Here is a 12,254-nt window from a genome sequence, read left to right on the forward strand (position 1 = left end):
AATACCAGTACTTACAATGCAACTATATTTCAACAAAAAATTTAAAATTTCCTATTTTGGGGTCTACAGTCCATCAATTTAACACGTGTTAATATTGCCGCCCAGTCTCCGCCTAACTGCAAGTGTATATGCTCGACATTTTCTCCTTCCCAATATAAAGCAGCTTTCTAAACACAATTGCCAAAGACTGAACTATCAGATAATTACACGATTCACAGACAAGTACTGGAGAGAGAGGTTGCTAAAGAAAACCCAAAACTATTCTTTGTAAATATCCCCCAAGAACACACACATGGATTTTTTGTGCCGACCTGTAATCACCTATGGAAACTGTTGAAGTTCATTAACTTTTAATTATTAATAAACATTTTGGAAATGGTCTTTCTAGTGTTTCATTTATGCAATGTTATAAAGTGACAATTCAAGTAAACTGTTTTCATTACTGAACAGCACACACTTCAAAACATAATTGCAGTTAGACAAAAGAAGGTTTATACTGTCCAAGATTATTTTTTCTCCCATCACTGAAATCTCTGAGGGCTGAACAAGACCTGGGATACTTGGTCTGCCCTACTTCCCTGATAGGACAGGGCAATTCCAATAGTATATACATACAGTTCACTAGCCAAATGATGATTCTATTTGTTTCCTAGGGGCATGCTTCTCAAATTATTAGATATCACTATCAAGCTATTATACTGTTTCCTTGGCTTGCATTTTTGATGGTCCAATTAAAGCTCATTACTCCACAACTGCTATAATCAACATTTTCTAGTTCTTCTTTTTTTTTCTTTTTCTTTTTTTCCTGAAATAAACAGCTTTGTGAAACAGGAAGAGATATATGCAGAGTAAACCACTTCTATAGTCAAGAGTTTCCATGAATTTAGTTAGCAGTATTAGGAATTTTTCTGCTTCTCAAAAGTTGATCATCTAAATCTTTCAAAGATATCTGCACTTCTGTAAGTGCAGTTTGATTTTAAAAATCAAAATAAAAAAAATAAAGTTTGTTCTACTTTAATCTTGAACATTAAAATAAGCTTGTCTTAAAATCGTAAAAAATAAACCCACTTTCCAATGAACATCAATATTATATACAAAGTGTTTCAAGGTTTTTAGATGGAAAAACGCCTTCAAAGAGTTTCAAAACTTTTACAGTTAATTAGATGAAATACACCTTAATAAATTCTTAAACCAGCCCTCCTTGCAATACACAGCTATCCTCACAACATGCTAGTTCATAAATGTAGCTTTAATATTTGCATGAAATCATGGAAAAGTAAATAAAATGGGCTTGATCCCTCCCGATCTTGATCTAGTCTAAACGGAATCCACAGTTTCATGCTGCTTTTAAAATGAAATCTTACCATGTAAAAGAAACCTTACAAATGCTTATGATTAAATGATCTAGAATAAAGTCCTTAAATGCAGAATCCATAATTTATCAATTTTTCTAACATTATTAATATCGTCACAAATTCTTTCAGACATTGCAGTAAACAAGGGAAGTCGACAGGCAGGTGGAAAATACCTGGAAGAAATCAACTACAGGAGAGACATAAATGATGCTAGTCAAACACACCAAACTCTGCCAATTTCAGCATCTCACCTTAAGCAAAAGAACATGCCCTAAACAGGTCAGAAGCGCAAAATCCTGCGCTGGACTGGACTTCCTCACTGCCTGAACAACCCTCACAGGAGCTGCTGATCAAACCTGCCTTCCTTTGCATATAGGAAATCAAAAAGGCTTCACTCAGTCCTCTTGCAGCAGCTCTGACCGCAATTATTTCCAGACTTGCCACTTGCAAGCGCTGAAATAAGCCACCCAAGCAGGCAAGTCCACATGCCACGGAGAACTGACAAGCTGGTTTGTCCTGTTTTCTTTCAGCTGTGCAACTACATTGATCATCTGCAAAAAAAATGAGAAGATTTGTTCTCAAATCAGAACAGCATATTTCAATCATGACTTTGTAAACCCTGAAGAGACCAGAGAACATACATTATATACCTTACACATATGATGTTTCTGACAACTCGCTCCACAATACTGTTTTTAAAAAAAAAGTCAGACTCATTATATTCTGAATAAATGAACAATAAGACACATCTCTTCTATTTCATATCCCATCTCTCCAGAAAATTATAAGAGCTACTACAATCACCATTAGAATATGAAGACCCAAAGCAGGAGGTAACGTGGGTTTCTAAAACACTAACACAAGACTAAAGAGCATCATCGCAAGAAAGATCAGAATATTTATTATTATCCTCCCCTCCAGATTCTTATTAAGTAACTCTTTGTCATCACAGGAAATAAAAAAGCTCCTCAGGCTCCACAAAACATTAAATACACCATAATACAAGAGATATTTGCCACAACTTTCAAGTATAGCAACCTGCAATCAAAATTACTGCAAATTACATCACATTTATGTTTTTCTCATCTGTAAACTATACTGTGGCAATATATAGCCTTGAATTACAGGTAGATGTTGAGTGAAAAAAAAAATATGTGAGAAAGATAAACAAATAATCATTCTACTAGCAAATTACACACGGTGTTTAAGGTGTTTTCAGAAACTGATCCTTAATCAAGACAAAGATAAAATCCTTCCAGCCTTTGAAAAAGCAACCACTAACTTTCGAAGCATTCTGCTCATTACAGAAGTGAAAAGAAATAAAGCAAAGCAACAAACTTCTCCAGGGTCCCACATACATCTGGCACCCACCTGCTTATGCAGAGACTGGCACGTAGTGGTGGCTTTTAAATGCATATTTTTGAAATAGCAACAATCCCCAAATAGCAAAGCTTACTATTTAGATGTTCCAACCCTAAATAATGTTTAAAAGTTGACCATTATTTTAGGCTTATCATCCTTGACACAGTACTTCTTAGCTAGTGAAGTTTTCCTGCCTTGACAGGGGAATTCCATTTTTAAGAATCATACAGAGAAAAATGTTTCGGTATAAATCATGGCTATTCTAAGCCAGGAAAATGTCCCGCAGGTCACTAAGCTACCATCTTTCAGGCAAGTTCTTCCTAATTAAGGTATCAATTATAATTTAATGGGCATATTTTATTTTATAAATAAAATCTGTTTCCACAATTTGAGCTCTGGGAAAGAATGCCTGCATCAATGCAGCAACCCTTGCAGCACAACAAGTTTTGAACTGAATGCCAGTTCTAAATGGTATAATATGGATTCTAGCAAGTAAAAAAATAGGAGGAAGATTTCCCCCTCATCTTCCAAATTCCCACAAGCAGCCTGAATCTTTTTATTCCTGTCACGGCACCTCCCTGACATCTGCTCTTTGCCACTCTAGAGCCAAAGACAACAAATTTTAGTCAATCTGTTGCTAAACACACCAAAAGTAAAAACTGCAGCCTCCATTAAATGGAGCGAAAAGGACATTTCAGTGGGAACGAGCAAAAGCTCATTCTGTAGCCTTTTCCTGCTGAACACTGCTTTTGATGCTTTTATCAGAGAGTTTTGTATTTGAGTTTGATAGAGACTGAAAGCAAACACAGTTTCTAGGACTTGAACCATGCCAAGAGGAAAGGCTGGCAGAGCGACAAGCATGCTCATTTAATTAACATACACCCGCTGCTATTTTTTATGACTTTTTACATACTTGCTGGAAGTTGGCTGGGTGACACAGAAGGCCAGCGTTAGCTCATCTCTCCCTCCCTAAATATTCCATCACTCTAGGTACAGAACAGGCTCGTGTGCTGACTTGGATTAACTGCTGCAGGAACACCTACTCAATGCATGAGCGCAGGAAACAGAAAAAACGAAGCTGAACAGAACCGGGTCTCACGAGAGGCAAGTCACAAAAACAACTGTCCTACATAATTTCTCTCTAAGATGACGAGGAACCCAATGTTACTCCCCAAAACTTCTTTCTCAATGCCCCCACTTACAGGAAAAACAAAGTTAATCAGTGGATACTACCAAGAGAACTAGACATACTACCCAGCAGGTATTTCACCTAGATATGACCTATTACAGTGACAGAGAGCAGACAAATTAGTGAGACACTATAACCACTTCTCCTGTAAACAAACTAGGGACAAATTTAATTCCCTGATTCCCACCATCAATACATAGTTTTTAGCTTTAGAAAAAAATCATGATGGAAAAAATAATCTTATAAATGACAAAAGCTGATGTGTTATATTCTTTCAGGGAATAAAGGTAACCTGAGCCTTTGTAAACATTCTTGCACTCTAAATTATCCAACTTCTACTAGAATTCTCCTAAATTGAAACTCCCCCTAGACTGCAGAGCTCACTGTCTTAACCATTTATTAACAAATATATCCTTTCTCAAGCTTTCTTTCTCAATTTGCAACCCTAATTTCACAGAATGTCCCCTTACTCTTATAGCATGAACAAACAGAACACAAGCTTTTGAATTACTTTTCTCAACCCATTCATCATTCTGTGTACTTGTGTTATACTTCATCATATTCATTGCCTTTCAAAGGCTAAACAATCTAACTTTCTTTTTTCCAATTTCTCTTTCTACAAGCAAGTCTCCATTCTTGTAGGTCATTCTTTCACCCTTTTCTCCAAATCTCCTCTTCTCTACATCTTCCTTTTTAGAGGAGGCATCCAGCACTGCATACACTGTGACAGCATGCTATATGATGTAAGATACTGATTTTAACCAGGGCAATTTATTCCCCATGCTGTTCTCCATCACACTATGTTTACTCTGATTGCAAGTGCAAACACTGATATCAGAAGCCAAAATAGCTCTCAGAAGCAAGATTCTTAACACACAGCCCCCAACCTGGAATATGTGACACAATGAACATGCGAAGACTTAACATTTTGGGCCAGGTAGTCTTTGCTTTTTTGTCCTTCAGCGTAATTTCTTCTTTGTATCTCACCCACTACAGTCCACAAATCTTTATCACATGCTCATCAGAGTATCTTCCCAGCAAGAAAATCACTGGTTTACAATATGAACACAGACTAAGCAAAGGTAACTGCCCTAAACTGCAGATAGGTGGACTCTTTACCTTTAGGTCTTCAATGAGGCACCAAGTATGCTTCAGTGTAAGAACAAGTCTGTAATGTAACGCAGCAGACCCGCTCTTTCAAAAATTGAAACTTTAATAGAAAACTTCATATATATGTATATATGGAAGACACTTATCCTACAAGAACTATGGAAAACATATGACATCCCTGAATTCACTTACTGAAATACCCTAAAATACGACAGATACTATATTGACACTTAAGAGCTACATATCCAGCCAAAACTAGACAAAAATTTCCAAGAAAAAGGTGCACTTGAAGATCTGAAACCGCAACTATTGTTTTCTCTGGAAGCTAAAAAAACAAGAGAATCAAAAGTCTAAGGTTTTTTTCTTTTTCTCAATCATGAACAGTAAAGTTTGCTTAATATCGCCATTTAGACAAAAACATAATAGAGCGACTGACTCAGCTCTCTGTTCTTAAACACTTTCCTAAAAGAACAAACTATTTGTGAAAATAACAAAAACCAGCTGAAGGCATTTGGGTGGTCTCAGTTTCAGTCCTGTAATACAGAACAGTCCCTTCTTTCTAATCCAATACCAATTCATTTTCCTTCTTCAGTAAAGCCTCAAAATGTGTTGATGACAAAAGTTATAAAAAACCCCTGAGCATCCATATTACTGATCTAGGACATTTTACTAGTAAGACTGAAAACTTAAAAGTGCTTGTTTCATCATACGCAGAGCATGCTTATGTACACAGTAGAACTATGCACGCTTTTATAGACTGATCCTTTTTGATTCCCTAACAGTATTTTGGAGGTTCATACACTTTGACGTTTAGGACAGTGCATATCATTAGCAGTGACTGATGTTGGACTGCATGCCAATATTTAAACTTCACTGCCTTGCTTCCCAAAAAATATTGATCTACCCTCTGTCTTCAACATCTGTTTTGATGGAGCTGAACAAGAGCAAGAACTGCCACAAGCTCATGTCTTGGTGTCTGCAGCCCTACTTCATTGAAACAGCAGCCTGACATAAATCTGAGATTATAGGCACTCACAGACCGGAACCTCACTCAGGGAGGCTAACCAGTCAAGGATGGCTACAAAAAAAAAAACCAGACAACTTAAGTTTTGTATCATTACTATTTCAAATCAGTTACATACAGAAGATGGCAGCGTGTTCAGAACTATACAAATCAGTAAGAGGTACATCCCTATTTTCTATGGTTCATTCAAAAGAACCACAAACATGCACATAAAATAATGAAGTGGTAAAGAAGAATGGGTACAACAGAAATCACACTGGCTGCTACACATCATTTTCCGAACGTTGTCCCTAGGGAAAGATCCTCAGAAGAGAAGAGTCCATTACAATCGTCCCTTGTGATGTATAAATAATGCACCTGTGGCAGAATGCAAACCCCCCTGTTTCCCCCCACTCCTTCAGTATGGAGGGAGTAGGCACATCTCCCTCTCTCTCTGCTACTTGAGGCTAACAGCTTCTTTTGTTTGGCCCAGAGCACCCTGGCCAGGGCCATTAGGAGAAGGGATTGCCGAGGCGCCAGTGAGCCGCTGGGCACCTGTGACCAGTGTGGGGGATGTTTGGAGGCTTCAGGGGCACCCCACACATGGTGTGGGGGTGCAAAGAAGCCTCTAGAATGCCTACAGTCAGGTCTGATCAGCCAGTACAAAAACGGGACTCTCGTCGAGACTCCGCCCATTGTCGCCGGTCTCTCGGAGCTGCGAGTTGAAGATGCTGCCGCTGAGCCCCCCCTCCCCGGGATGGAGACTCCGCTTGCCTTGCCGCCACGTGTGTGAGTAAAACCCCTCGCAGGATTGCGAGTATATAACTTTATTCCGTGCACATATGCACGTGTAACTTCCCGTACTTAATACAAGCACATATAAAATTATTTCCTCGCACAATCGCGAGTGTATTTATATTCCGTGCACATTTGCACGCGTACTTTAAATTATTTCCTCGCACAATCCCGAGTGTAACTTTATTTCCTCGCACAATTGCGAGTGTATTATAAATTTATCCTCGCACAATCGCGAGTGTATTTTCCTCCAGTGCTTCCACATAAGCACGTGTAGTATTCCGTGCACATTCGCACGTGTAAGTAAATTAACCCTCACAGAACTGCAAGTGTATTATAAATTTACCCTCGCGGAATCACGAGCGTACGCTTTACCTGTATCTCTTTAAGAATAATCCTGCACCGTGTTCAGGCAAGTGTGTACTCCTCTGGGACTCGGGGGTGGTTCTGGCATTGTTTTGGGTGAAGCCACGTGCATGCACTCTGTGGACCGCCTGTTGTACCAGTTGCTGCCCCTTAATAATTTTCCTCAACTGATACCCGAACCTATATTTAGGTCACTTTTGGAGTGCTAAAACCCTGTTTCTCACCGGTTTAATAAAAGTTGTTTTGGACCCTGTTGTCTCTTAAATTAACCTCGGGGTGCCTCCGTGACAGCACCAAAAAGATGACACACCTTTAAAGGCTTGGTTTGGCTTCTGCTTTTGGGTCAGTAAAACCATTAAGTACTTCTGACAGACATTTCAGCCTTCAGTTAATTTATGCACTTTCATATCCTTGTTTAATACACAGTACAGTTCTACCACAGATTTATGGTGCTTTGATTACATTTTTATATTAATTAGGATGAATTATCAGATTAAGATGTATCGCTCCACAAACCGTGATAACATTTCCTACAACACTTAATTACGCTATAAATACCCATGAAATCAGTCCTTCAAAAAATACTGCTTGAATACTACTTATACTAGGTTTAATCAGCTTATTAAGGACAAACCAATACCTACGAACATAGTACTATAACAAGCCAAAGACATACTTAATCAGCAGATACCACACGAAGAACAGGATAGTTTCTACAGCTCTTCTGTGTGTCTTCATGACAGGTGACAGGACCAATAGTAACACGGAGCAAATATAACATCAAGAAGACAGCCTTCTCCAAATGTCATTTTAAGCTGACAGTAAGAATCTCTTTGTTACACCAGTAAGAAAAAGCACGGAATCAAAAACTTATCACTTTTTCTTAACAAAATTTAGAAAAAAAAAATCATTAAGTATCTACATCATACATATGCTTTTTAATCAATTACATTGTGAGGAAGTTCGTATTTCATTCAACTGTGGTAACAATAAGATGCAAATCCACTTCATAAGAAACTGCTCAACAATTATTGCTGTTATCTTATTTACCAATTTTATTCTTGTAAAAATACATGTTCATTATTTCAATTAAAAAAAAAAACATGTTCTGGATCCTTAAGTAAATTATGATGATAAACATGAAGCATTAAGTCTAAGCAAGTAAGGGCAAAATCTTAACTTCAGCACAGACTAAGATGAGCATCAAAACATCTTTTACTGATGTTGAATCACTAATATCTTTGATGGAAATTCAGAAAACAATTAGTTTGGTTGGAGTACACTCCCATTGGAGTACACCCTCAAAGACACTAAAGAATTTTAAAATAACAAACAAACAAACAGCAACTCATAACCAAATCTGTCTACGTATGAAGTACAGAGATGGTAACTGAATTTTTTTCTTCCATGATCACATTTAACCAGGACACTGACAACACGATTCCAAAACACTTTGTGGTATTTTCTCAGTCTAGTTTTACAAAAGGAAAAGCATACAAACCTTAGGGAAAGGACACACTAAAAACTCCAATTCAAGGATGCAAAATTAAAATGCATCAGCTACCTAAGGCTGTCTGCATCTCCTCATGGAACCTGTGCGGAACACATAGCAGTTCACCATAATCGAAAGCAGGGAGGCCACCTACATCTGCCACTGGAAAGCACCCTCGCTTACCGTATGTCATTTCTTCTTGTTCAGACCAACATAGAATCAAAAACTAAAATATTGTTCAAGAATATTAACCATATTCTTTTAACATACCTACCTAATACATCCTGGTGCTGCTACAGCAAATAAAATATTTCATCCATCTTAATTCCTGTTTCAAGGAAAATAAAAACCAGAAAGTCTCAATATCCCAGGAGATATATTTAGCAAAGGACAGAAAATCATATTAAATAAAAAACAGAGACATACATTTTAAAAAGTGGTCAATAAACAAGAATTCTATTAAAACATGTTTACCTCAATGCAACAACATCTCTTCTGAGGTTTACTATACATTAAAAGTACTTCAAGATTAGAAATTGCAATAGTAAATATTTGAATAAATATTGCTAAAATAACGGGTAAAGTTCACACACTCCTGATTTGACCACATACTTCCAAAACTCTGTAACTTTCTATAATTGTAACTGGAGTAAAATTTTCAGCCAACATCAGATCAAAGTTGTACCTTGACCATTTCATTTTGACCTGACGTTTACCCCATTATATGCAACTGAACACATGAAACCACCACCAGTTTCATATAAACATTTAAAATGTTAAACCACTTCCATAAATAACATATTACCTCTGCACATGAACATCTTCAGAACAACCCAAGTCACAGATGAGGAACACTACTTCTGTCTAATGCAGCATAATCATTGAACCTGTACATCAGAAACATATATTAATATGTATGAAAATTATGACATTTTTCTAGAGTTTCACATAAGTCAGAAATACCTCATCATATGCTGGCCCAGTCATGGCTAGTTCTGATATTCTCACAAATGAGATGTAGAGGATACATAGGAAACTAGTTTTTCCTTCATGAATGCTTCGAAAAAACTTAGGTACAAAATTTTAGCTACCCCAAAATCTTACTCTCACTGCCTGCCCAAAAGTTAAAATCATTTGAACCATAACGTAGTACTAGTTTTCTTCTGATCCTCCAGTTAACATTTCGCAAGAATATTTTTAATTAAACACTAAGAGCATTATACCAGATCATCACAAAAAATATTTTAAACACACACCATAACTGTCATAAGCTTTTTTCCTTCCTTTTCCTTTCTGATTTTTGACAGTTTGAAAAAATCCTGTTCTAGCTACTGAAGCAGAAAAAATATGCACTCATCCCTGAAATATGTATTTTGCTTTGCATAAAAATAACTTAAACTAGTACTAAAAATAACTACCTACAACAAGGTTAGATTTAAGAAAAAATGAAAGCAGCAGCTCAGTGCTTTGGTTGTTGAATGGTCCTGTGAAGAAGGAAAAAAACAAAACAAACCCACAACCAAAAGAAACAAACCAACCAAAACCAACAACAAAACCTGTACACAAAACCTACCATGATTCAATTGAGCTGTGTATTTACCTTATGTTACCCTTCTCTTTCCTTTTTATAATGGAATAATAATATGAAAGACCATTTTAATGACCTATTCGAGGTTCAAATAAATCAGTACAAGAAAATTCAAGACTATAATTTCTAAACTAAGCCTGCTGAACTACATAGCATTTAAGGACCTCAACAAGATATCTTTAACACGGAGAAAAAGAAAGGAACTGATCACCAGACAGTACAAATAGAAGAGCAAAAGACTCCCAATAAATGGTAAGAAGTATAATGGCAATTTTAATGCAGGTATGGAACCTGGTAAGTGTTTTAACAAAGCAGGACTTCTGGACATAAAAAAACTGAAACAAGCCGGTCTCTCACACTCTTTTAAATTCACCACACTGCAGACACCACTGTGGTCCCTATACAACCCTTTTACACTGCTTTCAAATACTTCCTTCCTCATTTTGCCAATGCCTGCCACATCAGATCGCTTAGAACTTGGGATCTATATTATTTATTTCATTATTACCAATATAAAAAGTTTTACAGAATTGATAAATCAGTAGGCCTCAGCACCAGCTACGCATAAACACCATATCCATTTATTGCATTCATTTCTGCAGGTGCAGAACAAAAACCCTTTGGCTCTCAGGCTCCTTCCAAGCCTCAAAGAGTCCAGCAGGCTGTATCTGGTATTTGTGCTTTTACGGAAGCAGTGGCAAGGTCTGTGCACCAGCACTCGGGTCTCCCTGTCGAGCACCGGGTGCACAGCCCTGACTCGGGCTGGCAGGGGTTTCCGTGACCTGAATGCTACCACTGCCCTTCCTCGCGTACCCAACATTTTACGGCCACGTGTACCAAGAACAGTGGAAGTGAACTGCATAAGTAACTTTCGTGACTTGCAGAATCCCTTCTGCAGATCTTTATTAAGACATCACGTCTGATAATTGCGGTCAGTTATAACCACCCACTCCTCCTGTGTTCTCGGGGCAGGCACCACCTCCCGCAGGAGGCTCGGGGTGGCGTTCCCGCTGCGCTCGCCCAGCGCCGGGCAGGGCCCCGAGCGCTGCAGAGGCCTCGCAGGCTGCGCCCGAGCTCGGCGGCGGGAGGCGAGCGGGCCCCGCATGCAGCCAGCGAACCCCCCTGCGCCGGCTGAACAGCGGACTCGGGACACGCCTGCCCGTGACCGGGCGAGCCCAGTAGCGCGGAGCCCAGCGGAACAGCCCGCACAGGCACCCCTCAGGCTCGCCGTGGGTGAGGTGAAGTCAGGTCGGGAGCCGCTGCCCCGCCACGTCCTCCTTCCCGGCCGCTCAGCGGAACGCCCCCAGCCCCCTCGCCCGGCTCCTGGGCCCGGGGCGGCGGAAGCGAGCGCAGCCGCGCCCTCCCCAGCACCGCCCGCCCGGGCCACGGCCCCACCGCCCGGGGGGAAGGGAACTTACGAGCGCGCCCCTCTGCGTGCCTGCGTCATGCCGCCGTGACGTCACGGCAACGGCGCGATGTGGCGCCACGCCCCTCGGGAAGGCCCCGCCCTCCCCGCTCAGGCGCAGTGCCGACGGGACATAGTGGTGGCGGGAAAGCGGCGGCGCTTGCGCTTTTGGTCGCGTCCTGGGCTCGGCGCGGGGTGCGGGGCTCCGTGGTGCGGGGCTCCCCTGTGCTCCAAGGTCTGCGTTCCCTTCCCAAGTAGCCGCTGGTGTGCGGGAGCTGGGCCCCCAGCCGGCCCCAGAACAGACTGTCATCGTGCTGTGGGCTGGGGATGGTGAGACTGGGGATTTTGGGGAGGCTGGATAGGGGAGTCCATGGGAAGTACAGGAACTGATTTGGGAAGTGGAAGTGAGGGAGCTGCAAGCACCAGGTCAGAGGGCAGCACAGGGCTGAACATGAACCAGCAGTGTGCACAGGTGGACAAAAAGGCCAACAGCATCCTGGCTTGTGTCAGGAACAGTGTGGCCAGCAGGACTAGGGGAGTGATTGCCCCCCTGTGCTCAGCAGTGGTGAGGCCGCACCTTGAATCCTGT

General features: G+C 40.4%; 1 protein-coding gene across 12 annotated transcripts in view; it reads right to left on the reverse strand.

Annotated features, from left to right (window-relative positions):
* ZNF438 (zinc finger protein 438) overlaps positions 1–11,763 on the reverse strand; it is a 60,689-nt gene extending 48,926 nt beyond the window's left edge. For 5 of the 12 annotated variants that reach the window (XR_011737770.1, XM_065831989.2, XM_071805287.1 and 2 more), the window contains exons 1-4: positions 11,679–11,763; positions 9,478–9,559; positions 8,947–9,000; positions 1,607–1,906 (exon numbers count right to left, since the gene is read on the reverse strand). The gene's annotated coding sequence lies outside the window, so the exon portion shown is untranslated. Of the gene's footprint in view, positions 1–1,606; positions 1,907–8,946; positions 9,001–9,477; positions 9,560–9,928; positions 11,027–11,678 lie in introns of those variants that run through there. The other 7 variants (XM_071805292.1, XM_071805289.1, XM_071805280.1 and 4 more) reach the window with 3 other exon arrangements.
* Positions 11,764–12,254: the final 491 nt, after the last annotated feature.

The sequence above is a fragment of the Patagioenas fasciata genome, chromosome 2, assembly GCF_037038585.1.
Source record: "Patagioenas fasciata isolate bPatFas1 chromosome 2, bPatFas1.hap1, whole genome shotgun sequence".
Classification (NCBI taxonomy): domain Eukaryota; kingdom Metazoa; phylum Chordata; class Aves; order Columbiformes; family Columbidae; genus Patagioenas; species Patagioenas fasciata.